This window comes from Canis aureus, chromosome 1, assembly GCF_053574225.1.
Source record: "Canis aureus isolate CA01 chromosome 1, VMU_Caureus_v.1.0, whole genome shotgun sequence".
NCBI lineage: Eukaryota > Metazoa > Chordata > Mammalia > Carnivora > Canidae > Canis > Canis aureus.
Genome location: NC_135611.1, coordinates 62586279 through 62601296, shown reverse-complemented (window position 1 = coordinate 62601296; position 15018 = coordinate 62586279). Strand labels below are relative to the sequence as shown.

General features: G+C 37.3%; 1 long non-coding RNA gene across 2 annotated transcripts in view; it reads left to right on the top strand.

Moving 5' to 3' along the window:
* The first annotated feature begins 210 nt into the window (after window positions 1-210).
* LOC144316229 (uncharacterized) overlaps window positions 211-15018 on the top strand; it is a 46212-nt gene continuing 31404 nt past the window's right edge. The window contains exons 1-4 of one of the 2 annotated variants that reach the window (XR_013382083.1): window positions 211-1376; window positions 5091-5128; window positions 11212-11303; window positions 11516-12089. This is a non-coding gene — a long non-coding RNA (uncharacterized LOC144316229). Of the gene's footprint in view, window positions 1377-5090; window positions 5129-11211; window positions 11304-11515; window positions 12090-15018 lie in introns of those variants that run through there. The other variant, XR_013382084.1, reaches the window with a different exon arrangement.

The window sequence follows — 15018 nt, the reverse complement described above, 5'->3', positions numbered from 1 at the left end:
TACCATCCGTATCTCAGTTGGGAGTTAACCAACACGGGTAGGGCAGGAATTGGAGGAGCGATGGGAATCAGAAGAGTTTTGGCGGCTGTACTTGTTCTGATTCAGGGTCCTCCCCCCCCCCCCCCCCCCCCCCCCCCCCCGCCAAATAGCAACACACCTCAAGAGTTCTAAGTAGAGTGTTTAGCAGAGAGGTCTCTGCAACTCCCCTTCCCCCAGAGGTTCTTCCTGTTTTCCTTAATTCAGACTCCCCACGAAAAATAGATTCCCTGGTTTTCAAAGGGATGAAACAGGGGGATCTGATTTGGCAATTCCTGCTCCCTTCTGTCTCCCTGCATTTAAACCTCAGCCCACCGTCAAATACAAGAGACAAAGCTCAGAACATGTCTTGTTCCACTGCCAGCTCCAAGACTCTGATGCCTCAAAGATCCCTCAAAAGTGCTCAGTTAGCAGAAATGTAATCTTTCCCCATACCTGGTCTTTCTCTAGTTTTCACCATGTTTGTGAATGGCCCCATCAGCCACCCCACTGCACAAGCCAGAAAACCTGGAATCATTTCTAACACTTTATTCCCTAAAACCAAAGTCAGTGTCAAGGCCTATCTACTTTGCTTCCTGAATATTTGTGCAGTTGTCATCCACCTTTTGTCTCTACAACCACCATCTTCAGTCAAGCAGGCACCGTCTTTTACTAGTCCTGTTCATGTGGGAAGCAAAGGCAGGAGAAAAACTATTAAATTTCCTTATTCTTTACAGCCCCTTGACACGTCCTTAAAATAGGCAGAGTGACCTTCCTCCAGAAACCCAGCTTTCCTCCATGTTAATATTTTGCTAAGGGCAAGAGGTTAAGGCCTGAACCCCAGATTCTGTAAATTATTTAACAATTAAAAATTCCTTTGGAAACTTCCTTTATCTCACATATTGGCAGTCATCCCCCAAGCATATGACCCACCGATACATATCTGAAGGGTTTCATGACTATTTTTACTAAACAGTAATAAATGACCTTTTCCTAACAGTAGCTAGCTCCCTCAAGATCCCGGAAACCCTGCTTCCAAAATTCTTTAAAAACTTACGTTACGCATAACCCCCTCCCAATTTGAAAGTATCTAATGGACCCCTCCTCAGGACCTTGTTGCAGCTCTTCCTGCCCAGGAGTCCTGTCCCCATGCCTTAATAAAACCACCTTTTTGCACTAAAATCGTCTCAAGAATTCTTTCTTGGCTTTAGGCTTTAAACCCTACCATCATTCCTACATTACTATGGCAACAGCGTCTCAACAGTTCTTCCTTCAGCCATGCCTGATTTCCAATTCTTTCCCTACACTGGAGCCTCAATGACCTCTTAAAATACGAATCTGCATCTTCCTAGTGACAAATGGTGTTTAGACTCTTTTCATGGGCTTCTCTGCTATTTGTATATCTTCTTTGGTGAAGTGACTGTTCAAATCTTTTGTCCATTTTTAACTGGGTTGTTTGTCTTAGTGCTACTGAATTATAGAGTCCTCTATATATTCTAGACAAAAAAGCATTTGTTTCCTCATTTTCTTCATTGTTTTGATTGTGATAATGGTTTCGTGGGTGTGTCAAAATTTATCAGGTATATACATTGAATATGTGCAGCCGATTTTATGCTGAATATAGCACAGTCAAGCCATCTTAAAGAATCTAAATCTTATCTTGTTCCTCTCCTGACTTCACATGACTTTCTCCCACCCTCAGGTTAGACGAAATTTCTAACATTTCCTATACCTGGCCTGCCCCTAACATTTATAGGACTCAGACTAAGAATTCAAAGGGAGGTTGACATGCCGTTATGTCTAAACAATAAAAGTTATAGATCCAATGATGCCTGCAGTCTGACCAGCATCCCAGGTAGGACTCATAGCCTAGGCCTGCACCCTTTCCCAACAGGTCATCCTATGGTTCCCTGCAGGCCTGAGCACTAGCACAGATCTGGTGAGGTAGGCAGGCAGATGCTGGTCTGGAATCCCCTAAACTTGGGTCAGGGACTAACTTGGACTTGGTATTATACTGACATGACTAAAGATGCCAGAGGCCACTATGAAAAAGCCTGCAAAGAAACCAACCCAGAGAAAGCAAAGCATATATGGCCAGATCCTTTCGACACCAACTGGGCCTTTGAACCAACTCCCTACAGCTAGCCCCATCTATGACCTTTTCATAAACTCTTTTTTTTTTTTTTTTTTTTTGCTAAATCTAAATGACTAATCCATTATGCAAACCATCCTATGGTAGAGGTTCTTAGACCAAGTTATTTTGTAACATCAAAATACTCCTATACGTCCCATTTAATAAAACATGTTAAAGTTCATAGAATGTTTAAATATTACTCTAAAATACAAATAAACCATTTCTTTTTCATCGTCCAAGAATGTAAGGTCATTGAAAGCAAGGCCCATGTATTATACATACATATTCACCTTAGCCCCTTATAGATCATAGTGCTGAAATTATTCATCCATACTCATTTATTTCTTCTACTCTTTATATAAGATATAAGCTTCTGATGACATACTAATTTTAACTTGAAGCATATGTTCTGTAATTCTGATTCTTTTCATATCTTATATAAATCATAAAGACCCAGCAATTTAGAGATAAGTTTTTGGTTGTGTATTAATTCAGTGTGAAGCAAGAGAATGTTGCTATACACGTGTCTATAGTAAAAACTTAAGGAAAAGCCACTTGATGATGTTATAACTCTGTAAACTGACACATTTAATGTTACCATTTTTAATTGTTTAAGATGTATTAGATTTATATCTAAGCATGTTTGCTTTCAAATAATAGATTATTTGCTCAGCTTATTGACAGTTTTAATAGAAGAGAAAGTGAAAGAATAGAGAGGAGACTGTGTTGTGCTAAAAATAATTCAACTAATACATATTTTTTCCAATTTTCCTACACTTGTGAGCAATTTATGATTTTGCTATGGCTTTAATAATACAAATGCACCCACAGGCTTTAAGAAGGAAATACTGTGGGATCCCTGGGTGGCGCAGTGGTTTAGCGCCTGCCTTTGGCCCAGGACGCGATCCTGGAGACCCGGGATCGAATCCCACATCGGGCTCTCGGTGCATGGAGCCTGCTTCTCCCTCTGCCTGTGTCTCTGCCTCTCTCTCTCTCTCTCTCTGTGACTATCATAAATAAATATAAATAAATAAATAAATAAATATAAATAAATAAATAAATAAATAAATAAATAAATAAATAAAAAGAAGGAAATACTGTGATAAATTGACCACTCTTTCAGGGCTATTTCCTCTATGTATTAACTAATGACAATAAGGTCTCTCAAGAATCCATTATAAAGATTTTTTTTTTATTAGTGAAACAAAAGGAGCAAAGAAAGAAAAGCTGCTTTGGGGGTCTTGGCAAAATCTCCACGTGGAGTTCAATCTCCTGGCACCTGCTTTATGGAAATTTTTTCTTCTTAAGAAAACAGAGAGAATTAATACATTTTTAACATTGATCTTGATCAAAGTGAGCCAACCATACATAGCTTGACCTGAAATTCTTGGGCCATACATTGACCTTCAATTTTGAAGAGAACACCAAAATGTTTTCCCAAAATGGATTCACCAGTTTAGGCTCCCACAAGTAGATTCACATCTTCCCCAACACTTAGTATTGACAGGGTTTTTTTAAAGTTGGCCTATCCAATGCATATAAAAGGACAATTTTGTCTCGATTTGTGTTTTCCTAATCTCTAATGAGGATGGACATCTCTTCATGTGTTTATTGGTCTATAGTTTCTTCCTCTGTGACATATTTGTTCATCCTCTGCCCAATATCATGTAGGTTGTTTGTGCTTTTCTTATTGCATATTCTTGATCCTAATTGTTTTAGACTACAGTTGTCATGAATATCTTCTACAAATTCGTAGCTTACTTTTTTAAATGCTTTTGATGTAGATTTTGATAGTTCTTACTTTTAATATTGTAAAATTTATTAATATTTTATTTTATGTTCAATGTGTTTTGTCTTATTTAGGAAAATAGCCTACCCCAGGTTCAGAAGACAATTATCTACATTTTCTACCAAGACTTTTAAAGTTTTAACATTTGAGGGTTTAACTTTCAGGACTATATTTTTACATGTCATGAGAAGAAGGGACCCAAAATATACTCCACCTGTGTAATTTTTGAAGTTCCATATATGTGTTAATCTCTGCATCCTATTTGATTCCACTAATCAATTTTATAATCCCTCTACCTAAACTATCTTAATCCCTCTACCTAAACCATCTTAATTATTATAGCTTTGTGACAATCCAGTATCTGGAAGAGTAAGACCCTTCAACTTTTTATTCTTCGTTGGAAATATCCTAACTATTCATGGCCCTTATTTATATATATATATACTAAAATTCTATTAACATCCATTAAAAATTCTCTTTTTTAAATGGAATTGCATCTATTTTGTAGATCAGTTTGGAAGAATTGACACCTTTATGATATTATTTTCCTATTTATGTAAATGATGTATCTATTTATATATATTTATATATATGGCCTTCAATATTGTGTAATGATATTTCATAGCTTTCCCTCTAACAGTTTTGGGTTTTTTTTTTAAAAGATTTTATTTATTTTTTGAGAGAAAGCAAGAGTGAGAGAGAGAGAGAATGCGCATGAGCAGGGGGAAGGGCCAAAGGGAGAGGAGGAAGGAGGCTCACCCCTGAGCAGGGAGCCAGATGCGGGACTCAATCCCAGGGACCCTGAGATCATGCATAACCTGAGCCAAAGGCAGATGCTTAACTGACTGAGCCACCCAGGAGCCCCTCCCTCGAAGTCTTTTGTACATATGTTATATAGATTTATTCTTAGATAACTGGGGCTCCCTGAAACTACTGAAAATAATATCTTCTTCTTAATTGTATTTTTTGGTGATTTGCTGCCATTTTATAAAAATATAGCCAATTTAGGGAAACATCTGATTTGAAGCTTGCGCACTACACTATCTTATTATTTTTAACAACCTATAGTTATTTTTTTCTAAATAAATAATGATAACATATAAAAATAATGCTATTTTAACTTATTCCACTCTGATATAATTTTTCTTATAGTATTGTGCTAAGAAGTTCAACTAAAAGCCAGATATAAGGTAAAAGCATTATTGTCTTATTCTTAATTTTTAAAGGAATGCTTCTAATGTTCATCTATTTACTATGTCATTTCCAGGATTTTTGTAAATCATTTCATTTTATAGTAAAGATGGTCCCTTAAATTCCTGGTTTTCTAACTACTTTTATTATGAATGGGTATGCTGATGGGTAATATGCCCTTCTGCCATCTAATACAGTGTGTCCTTTAAAGCCTAAAATAAAGCAAGAATATCTTTGATCTACCCCACCATCTGTCTCCTGGCTATGGGATGTTAGGTCTGTGCCAATCAGAAACCCAGCAAGACATATTTCCTTGGCTATCACAGACAGGAATATTACATTTTAGATTGTTATAATTCTGTCCCCTTTTCCTGCACTTTCCTTCTCCTTCCTTGACATTAGAGAAGGGTTGGGAATAGCAAGCCTACTGCATCCCGAGAAGTGTGATTTCTGCATACTAGGTGCCATTATCTTGAACAAATACTCTAAAACCACGTAAGCAGTATATGATGAATATGATAGTTTTCCTGCATGTAATACCCAAAAGTGTCAGAGAACTAAGAAGTGAGGACAAAAGAATATTCCAACTCATTTCACACTTGTTTCACAACTGGAAGCTGATCCCATTAAACCTATCCTCCAGCTAAGGCAGCTGGTTCACAGAGCTCTTCCATCTGAGGGGTAAGTTCTACCAGCTACTATCTGGTTAGCAAGACTAGTTTAAAAAAACAAACCCAAACCACTACTCTTAGTGTTTGTAACAAATGCCAAGTCTGCATGATTATTTCTTTCTATTTAAAGAGGAAAACCAGAAGGTAAAAATCAAACGAAGCATGAAATCTGTCGGCATATCTACAAAAGAGTAGAGTCATTATTCTGATGACAGAGAACAAGAGTATATCCTTGAAAAATGATTTATCAAAACAAACAGAATAAAAAAACACAAAAATATTTCTGGCATATCAATAGGTAGCAGTGGCTTCTCTAAGACAGGAGCAAGAAACCTTAAGAAGAGAACAGATTGAAATAAAAAAGGTAGCCTCATGAAAACCACCACGAAAAGACTGAGGTTCAAACAAAGCTGAATGTGATCAAAAGACTTAAGGAAATTAATAACTAAATAGAAGGTATTATATCAACCAAGAAGATAATAATAAATAGAATAATATTGTTTGAAGAGAATGTCCAGAATGCAGGGAGACATTGTGAATGGTGAAGGTGAAATGTTAGATATGAAGAGAATGAAAATGCAACCTAATTATTACAGATATTACTAAGATAGACATCAAAACAAATGGAATAAACAAAATCATAATTGAGGAAAACCTTCTATACCTGACTACACGCATCAGTATTTAGATTAAAATACCACATCACTTGATATAATAAATGAAAATAGAACCCAAACTCTAACAATATTTTTTCATCAAATATAATTCAAATAAGTAAATATAAAAATAAGGGGGAAAAACAATAGACATTCAATCTGAGGAAAAGATGCAGAAAATGTTATAAGAGGTATGGCTGACCATAGTCTTCCATTGTAGCATCTACATACCAAATAAATACAGAGTAATGTCACAGAGTGTTTGAAAACTGGGATTCAACTAGGAATTCAACTCTGCTGGGATTCAACTCTGCTTTCATTATATGTGAATGTAGAAGACATGTTCTCTTTGAAAAATCAATCAACAGGCATTCTTATTATACCATTTTCATGTGTTGCTTGTCTGCAGGAAGAGATTATATTAGGCAATGGACTTGAGACTCCAGTTTATAATTTTATTTCTCTTATAAATTAGTAAATTCTGATGGCATACATCCACCTTGACAGCCTAGTTGACTTGCGTCTGCCCCTGGGACAAAATCAAGAATTGCTATCCAAACGTATTTCAGAACCCTCAAGATCAAATCCCAATTTGGAACAATGGCAAACACTTTAAGGAAATGGCTTGCAACTCATAGGGAAGATACATACATTCATCCCTTCTCTAAAGGGAAACTGTTGGGTGTGGGAAAGGAAGATGTGCTCAGGTAAAAAAAAAAAAAAGCATGTACAAAATATTCATTGTTTTGACTCAATGTCAAGAGTCAGCATGCAGTTTTTATCAAAGGGGTGATGGGACATAAAAGATTGATGTAATGCTTTGGTTCAAGATTTCTTGGGAATCCTTTTGGAGAGGATATTCTTTCTGCTTCTTTGAACATCTCCTTTTCAAAATTTTAATAGATCAGAATTGAGTTAAAATTTATAAATTTTGTCAAGTAAGGATTGAATCATTATCCTATGCAGTCTTTCCATGTAGAGACCATAGGTTTTAGCTTCATTTTTCCAAAAGTGTGACACTTCTTTCAGTAAAATGTTTACTTTCCACATATAGTCTGTGTCCTCAATCTTTTCACTCCTTTCAAGACAGCTTTCAATAGAACAAATAGTAAAAACAAAGACAAAATGAAGCAAAACTCCATAACCCAGGGATTAGCACTTTTAATCTTAAATCTATTCAAATTCAGTACTTAAATAAATTAATATAATAATCTTTGGTTGCCCTATATTAAGATCCTATTATGAGAAGATTTTCTTGTTTTGACTTTGAAAGATTACAGTCCAGGCTCAAAACACAGGGTTTCTTCCACTGACTCTCTGGACACTTTTCCTTAGATAAATTACCTAACCATTTTACCAACTGAATCTTGGTCTAGAAATGATGATGTCACTCTAGATCATCATCATTTATTTCTTAAATGTCCTAGGATTCTTTGGTACTTCTACATTATGTTGATCTGTTTGAAAATTTAACTTCATGGAAACCCTGTCAGAGAAGTTAAAAGATCTTGGACCTATTTATGTTAATAATCACTGTATATAAGCCTCATACACTCACCCAGATAGAATTGGGGGAAGGGAAAAGGAACTAAATAGCTGTGTTTGAGTTTCTCTGGTAAATAAAGCTAACTTTAACCCAGAAATCTCATAAATTTGGTTTCAAAACAAGTTTTATTAAAATTTTGATTATTTACTTAATGAGGAACTATATGCTAATCACCTCAAAAAAAGTGAAAACAGTCATTTTTAAGTTATTATAGAGATAGATACATGCTCAACTCACTGTTATCGCTCAAGTATTTATAGCTAAGAAAATATTCCTAGTCATCATCAAGGAAAATGCCCAACAAAGACTCACTTTATTGTTCATATCAGTTTTGAAACAAGTAGTGCATTGAAGAAGCCACATTTACTGACTCATTCCTCAAAAACCTCCGTTTTCTCATTTCTTACATTTTGTGACTTTCATTTTATCCATTTTGGATATAATAACATATAATATATATATAACTATGTATATATAAAATATATAATAGCATTATATGTGACTCAAAATAATATAAAGAAGATATAACAATACATAATAAAACAGTGTAACAAGAGAGTGACTATTTAAATAAAATCAGAATGTCATAACAAATTAAGATATTTATTGTTTTCAAAAAGAGCCACTTAAAAAAGCTAGCTATTCAATTGACCAATTTAATAATTAATGTGAAACTATTTCTCAGCCATATTTTTACAGTTAAAAATAAAATGAATTATACCTAAGAAGCTAAATGTGGCTATAAAAATTAAATGCCAAAAAAATTTTCGATTAACCCAAAAAAAGGCCGATGCAGAGGAAGAAAAGTAACAAAGAACAAATGGGACTGGACAAATAGAAAACAAAGAGTGACATGATAGAATTAAATATATATACAGATCTTTTCCCCCATGTACTTTGTACAAGAATGTTTATTTTAAATATAAAGTCACAATAAATTAAATAAATAAATAAATAGTCACATATGTTAAAAGCAATAGAAAAGATATCATGCAAATACTAATCTAAGAAAGCTGAAGTGATTGTGTTATTATGAGACAAAATAGTAGAACAGGACAAGAAAACTTACTAGGGATAAAGAGGGACATTTTATAAAGATGAAACTTTCAATTATTATTTCTTGCAAAGGGGCCTGAGGAAGTAATGAAACCTAAAATGATGAAAATATACTCCATCTTAGTCTGTTGGATACTGGGGTATATACATTTGAGAAAATTATCAAACTGTACACTTTAATGGGTACATTTGCTGCATTTGAATTATATCTGAATAAAGTTAAAAAAAAAGGGCTCCTGAGTCAGTTAAGGGTCTAGCTCTTGATTTCAGCTCACGTCATGTTCTCAGGGTCATGATACTGAGGCCCATGTTGGGCTCCAAGCTCAGCAGCAAGTCTGCTTGAAATTCTCTCTCTCCCTTTGCCCCTCCTTCCACCCTCTACAAGTGCTCCCCCCATAAATAAATAAATAAATAAATAAATAAATAAATAAATAAATAAATAATTTTTTTTTAGATAAATCTTTTTTAAAAATGTTTAAAAAAGAGAAAGAAAAAATTGACATCTGTCCAATGAACCATAAGTGGGCTAGACGTAGTGTCATTGCACAATGATTCAGATCATGTGCTCTTTGGCCAGACTGTCAGAGGCAAAGTCCTGCCTCTACTCCTTACTATACAGAAAATTAACTAAATCAGTTAATTGCTCTGTGCTTCAGTTTCTCTTTAAAATGAGCAGAGTCATAGTTAAATGGTCCTTGTAAGGATTAAATGAATTAATACAAAATAAAGTGCTTAGGACATACTCAATGGATGTTAGCTATTATCATAGCCTGTATTCTCTGCTTACCCTGGATCAACAGTGGATGCTTCTGGCCACGTGTGACATTATTTTAACACATTGAAAGGAGAAAAATAGGAAGAGAGAAGAAAGAAAAATAGCCCTTTGTTTGAAATCATTTTTTGACCTAGGGATGAACTAGAATTAATTTGCATGTCTAGATTTTTAGCTTGAGCAATGCCAAACCTCTTCCTATAATTTGATTTGCATAGTTGGCAGACACCCTGTGGGGAAAGATGGCAGCTAAATACAATTTGGAATTGTTGCCAAGAATTCTGGTTACTTGATTTGGAGATTTTTTTAGGAAGAACTTCTGGACTCTGTCCTGTTACACTATATGAATAGGATGAGCTTAATTAATATGTTTGAATGAATGAGTGAATGGAAAGGTGTAAGACTCATTCGGAGTATGTGATGCTAATGGCCCTGCTTCAGAACTTTATAAAGGAAAAACCCAAGTAGAAAACAAAATATGATGTTGGTCCCAAGGGAGCTTAAGAAACTTCTCAAAGTACCATGAGCTCTACCATTTGTAAGATTTAGAAGCAGTCCTGTTCATTGCTGTCCTGTTGAGCAATGGTCTCAAAATATTTTTTACTTTTCACCCCATCATTAAAAAATGTTTGTCCTTCTCATATATAATTTATTAATTTATTCATAATTGATGCCATGCTAATATAGGATTTTACATAAAAATTTGAACTGAAGAGAAGGGGATGAAACAAAATAAATAGCATTTTTGTATACTGTCTTGATAATTGTAGATGGCTTCATATTACCATTAGCTACTATTTTGAGGCCAAATATACGCTCAAGGGTGAGGGTCCTCTTCAGTAATAATGAATATAAATTCACATTTCAAGTGGTCTGCTTGCAGTTGTGAACTTTTCAAGCCAAGTTTTTTGTTAAAATAATTTACGTGCTCCCAATTCATATCTTAGACTGTGGCTTAGAAAAACTTGCATGAGGAATAGAACACATTATCAGCACTCATTTCTTTTGTTATAATGTTGTACATTACTATCATTGTCTTAAATCTTCAGTATTTTTGTAGACACTTTCCCAATCATTTTGTAATGTTTAGTTTAAATAAAACTAGATACTATTGTTTGAGAATCCACTTAAGTGGGTCCACATTCAAGCCAGTAATTTACAGTAATCTGAGATGCAATGAAAAATGGTACTACCACTAGACTACCACATGCACCCTTCCCTCAGGACATCTCATGACAAGTGACTGACATTATACCCGTGTGAAGGGCCCGTATCAATCCACATATAAAGAAGTAAAGATTCATGCAAATCTCATTTTATATAAAATGAAATATAAATAAGAGTACTAATAATTTTTTCTGGAATCTTAATCATCTTGCAGACTCACTGGGATTCACATACCTTCCTTGAGGGACCAATTGGGAAAGAGAGTCCACAAGTCACATAAAGAGAGAGAACCCTCAAAGAGAGCAGGTATGAATTTGTAGTCTAGAACTAGAAATAATAATAACTTATGTCTTTCTTTTCCTATAGCTGAACTTGATTACTAACTCAACTTCCCGTTTTTACCTAAGTGCAGAAAACTTTGTAGTCTTCTCCAAATTCATTAGAATCTGTGATTATTAAGGCATTTTAGGTCTACACTAAGCCAGTTCAAGGATTCCCTCTTCTACTTTCCCTATGAGGTTTCACCCAAGATCCGAAGAGAAGACGGGATGGAATGGATGTGCCAGAGGATAGGGGCGAGGAAGGAAGTGGCATGAAGGTGGTATCACAGGGTCTTGGTCTCAGTCGTCTTTGGACATTGGCACTCATCCCCTCTGCATCTGGTGCTGATGCTCCCTGTCCCACATGAGAGCAAGGGCAGTGTCCAGAAAGAATACAAGACTTTTGGCTGGAGCCACTGCTTGAAGCTAGACTTCGAGGCACCTATTGTCACCACTGATGAACAGGGAAGGGGAAAGCCAAAAAAAAAACTAACACTTTTCAGTTGAAAAAGGCTGAACTTTTGAATTCTTTGAAGGTCTCTGGGAGAAATAAGAAAAGTGGTAGAGTCCCTGGGGAGAAGCCCTTGAGAGGGTAGACGCATCTGAGAACTACAGTGCAGTGAAGGAATGGCCTTGGTGGGGGGTAGTTCTCTCGCTGAAATAGAAGGCAGGGCATGTGGACACTGAGGCAGGGAATCCAGTGGGTTGGATGGGAGAAGATGAGAAGACACTTGCATGATTTTCCTCTGAGAAAGAGGATGTATTCATCAATTAAGACTGAACCTTGAGTGAATTGAGATTATCAGGGTTTGATGTGCTTTGTGGAATTCCTGTTTGAAGCTATGTTTGAATTTAGAAAAGTGAAGTTGCTTTTCTTATGCACCTGAGTCTTGTTATGTATGCACCCATGATACGTATTGCCAAATACATGCAGGACAGAACCAGATCCTCTTGAGGTGGGAGATGGAATGAATGGGTGGGTAAGAATGAGGCCACCTCCAAGTCAAACTAATTTTGGATAAACCTCTGAGTGTGAACAAGTTACTGAATCCTTCAAATGTTCTAGGAAGGTGTATGGGAATCTATGCAAGGAAAGAAACAAGAGGCAACAGTCTTCTGAATTGCTACAGAAATTCAATCTTCTAAAGCCCTGGAAAATACCTAGGAAAGAGTGAACATTATATTAGAGCCCATTACTCTATATTAGAGCCAAACCTATCTATGAAAGCATAGCAAGACACAGAGCTCCAGGTACCTTGCAGATGTGCCATCAAGCAGTAGCTTGGGGGTAGGTGTCAGGAGACAGACCTGGCTCGGGGAGAGGAGTTTGGACTCCCCTGTAAAGCCAGAGAGAACCACTTAGTCCCAGAGAAAGAACTGTCATGGGACACCTGCTAAGGATTTATTTGTCTGGAGGAGGCACTTCTCTTTTACTTTGCCGTTAGGAAAAGCAAAAATGGCATTTTGTTCTTAGCTCACACTCAGAAACCATAGCTATAAACAACAAAGACACAAAGACCACACAGGCTTAGGAAGGAGACTCAACAAATCAGAGAGGGACCCCTGACCCTATGCCGCCGAAGCTCAAAGCTCGACCAACGTTTTCTGGACCTGAACACTGGTGGCAAAGACTAGCCTGTCCCCGCGTGGAGGGAGTGGAGGGGGCGAGAACCCTGCTGGGGAGACTGGAGGCCTCGTGAACTCTGAGTGCCCTAGAGGCTTGGTTTACTGGAAGGGAGAGACACTAATCCAGCTCAGACCTACTGTCCTGGTGCAATTAGAGCCGGTGTCCCCTTTCACTTTCAAAAGTGTCTGAGGCTTAAGCAAAGTGTACAAAGCACCCTCGCTATCAGCAGAGCCAGCTCTTCACTTCTGAGCTGATTCATGAAGGACAACTTCAGCCTGTGTCATGATCACTGTCCTCCGAGGAGGCCAAAGGGGGACGGGAGTGGCTGAGGCTGGCACTGGAAGGAGGAAATTCCCCTTTAAAGTGCCTGGCAAGGAGGTTGCTCACGGAGGGAAGCCACTATTTGGGCTTAACCGTGGAGGCTGGGGAGGAAATGTCAGCCAGAATGCCCATGGGATTCATTGCCTGATGAGGAAGTCACTCCTCTTGTGAAATAGCTCTTGTATGGAAAAACCATGTCCCCATTTTTTTTTTTTTTTGAGACTGCAGACAGGGACAAACCCACCTCAATGAGAAGTCAATTTTCTTTCTCAGAACACAGAGTTCCTAGAACAAAATAGAGTATTTTGAAAAGTAGATCATCAACTCCTTAGCCTTTCTCCCAATCGAATGAGTAAATCACCTTGCTAGTTCAGCCAAGTCACAGGAGAGGAGATTTTTCCACAGAGAGAAGCAGGGAATGGGGGTGTAGTGGAAAGACCTGGGGTGGGCAGTAGATATTTAGTTATAGAAGTCAAAGAATTTGGGTTTGGAGACAGAGGTGTAAACAACAGCCAGTCTTCCCTGGATTTCAGATTCTATAAGGCCCTTAGGAGATAAAGATGACCTGAGCAGAGGCAGAGGGTTAAGAGAGAGAGAGAGAGAGAGAGAGAGAATGGGAGCTGAGCAGGGAAGCCAGAGAGCTTGGGAGCCAGGGAGTCACTGGGGAGGCCCAGCTCCCTTTCCCCACGGCTGAGACTTGAGGTGTAGCACAGAACGAAATCCTGTCCATATTTGGAAGGATCTGAAGACAGAGTTTTTGCCTCAGTTCTCAGGTGGAGGAGAGGAGAGGGCAAGCTTCGTTAGGGTCCTTCTGACGCAGAAGCAGAGCGGAGTGTTAAAATAGAGTAGCCATTTGCATTATCTAAGTAGGTGTGTCTGACACAGAACTTTCCTGAGCTAAATATGCTGAGTTGAGGTGTGATAGCTAAGTGTGAAATAGCGAAGTGTGAAAGGAAACCAGAAAGGCCTGTAGCCAAGATGTGGTAGTTACCTGAGTGGAAACCTTAGAGGAACAGGACTTCTCAGCAAGGGTACTGCCATCCGTTGTGATGAAAACTGGGGACAAGAGGTATCTCACCATGCTACGCTCCCATGGGAACCCCCCCCCCACCCCCTTCATCACCTGGAAAGCATGGCTACCAGCAAGGATGAAGGTGGAGGTCATAATAGTAGTAGCCATGATATGGAGCTTTCTACAGACCAGCCACTATTTGATATAGTTTTTTTTATATGACATATTTAATTCTCACAAACAATCCTATGATGTAGGAACCATTATGAAACCCACTTTGCAGATGAAGAAGGCACACAGATGTCAAAAATAAAAATCCTCCATTAATTTAAATTAAGTAGAATTGACTGACATCAGTTTTAGGATACCTTGTAGACTAGACTGCTCAGAAAAATCATATATATGTGTGTGGACACATGTATGATATAATTGCATTTTCACACAAAGCTTTAAGCCCACTGAGAAGATGTGTGGTGTGAATTTTTAATTATGAGGTATTATATATAACAGATAATGGCAAATCAAAGTAATAGTATAGTTGGCACCAAAAAAAAAAAAAAAAAAAAAACCACAAAACAAACAAAATCCCAAACCAGAAAAAGGATAAAGGCCACCATGTTTCCTCTTCAGCATAAACCTCATCTTTCATTATTTCCTTATTCTCTCATTTATCAGCCACTTTGTGACTTCATTTTTCTCTCCTTATGGGCCTTGTCCTAGACTAAATCATTTCAATGCTGT